The sequence below is a fragment of the Mastomys coucha genome, unplaced genomic scaffold, assembly GCF_008632895.1.
Source record: "Mastomys coucha isolate ucsf_1 unplaced genomic scaffold, UCSF_Mcou_1 pScaffold8, whole genome shotgun sequence".
NCBI classification, from domain to species: domain Eukaryota; kingdom Metazoa; phylum Chordata; class Mammalia; order Rodentia; family Muridae; genus Mastomys; species Mastomys coucha.
In genome coordinates, this window is record NW_022196914.1 from 19,389,355 (window position 1) to 19,390,012 (window position 658).

Consider the following 658-nt stretch of genomic DNA (forward strand, 5'->3'; position numbering starts at 1 on the left):
ACATATATATAACTATATAACTATATATAACTATATAATATATATAACTATATAATATATATAACTATATATATAACATATATATATAACTATATAACTATATATATGTATATATATACATATATATTTTATCCAGGGAAGTAAAAAGCACAAGAAAGATCTACTCCATTGTCTGAGTCTTTTGTTCTAAGAGCTGTAACATGCAGGAAGAGGTCTGCTCTCCCAAACTACGGCCTGAAGCTGCACTACACTCCTCACAGGCTAGTCGGCCTGTTGACCCAGCCTGACCCAACTCAGTGCAGGGCAGCGTGGAGAAACGGAGCAGCCTGGAAAACATGGCTGAGACAGCTCTGCCCATGCTCCCTTGTTTCCTTTGCTAGGGCTCTTGCACCAAGCTGGGCCAGAGATCTCCTTGGAAAGCCTCCAGCATTCAGGCCCATATATATATGGGCCCTGTTCACTTCAGTCATCAGACTTCTAGCAGCCTCTGCTTGGGGGCTAACACCTGGGAGCTAAGACAGATGCTCTCTGTTGACTGTTTGTTTGTCTTTGAAGAAGCCGCCTGACCATGCTCAATGCCTGAGTGTGCCAGCCAACTAACCCCCTGAAGATCTTCTGAACCTGGGGACTTTGGCACCTGAACTTTCTTTGTAGTGTA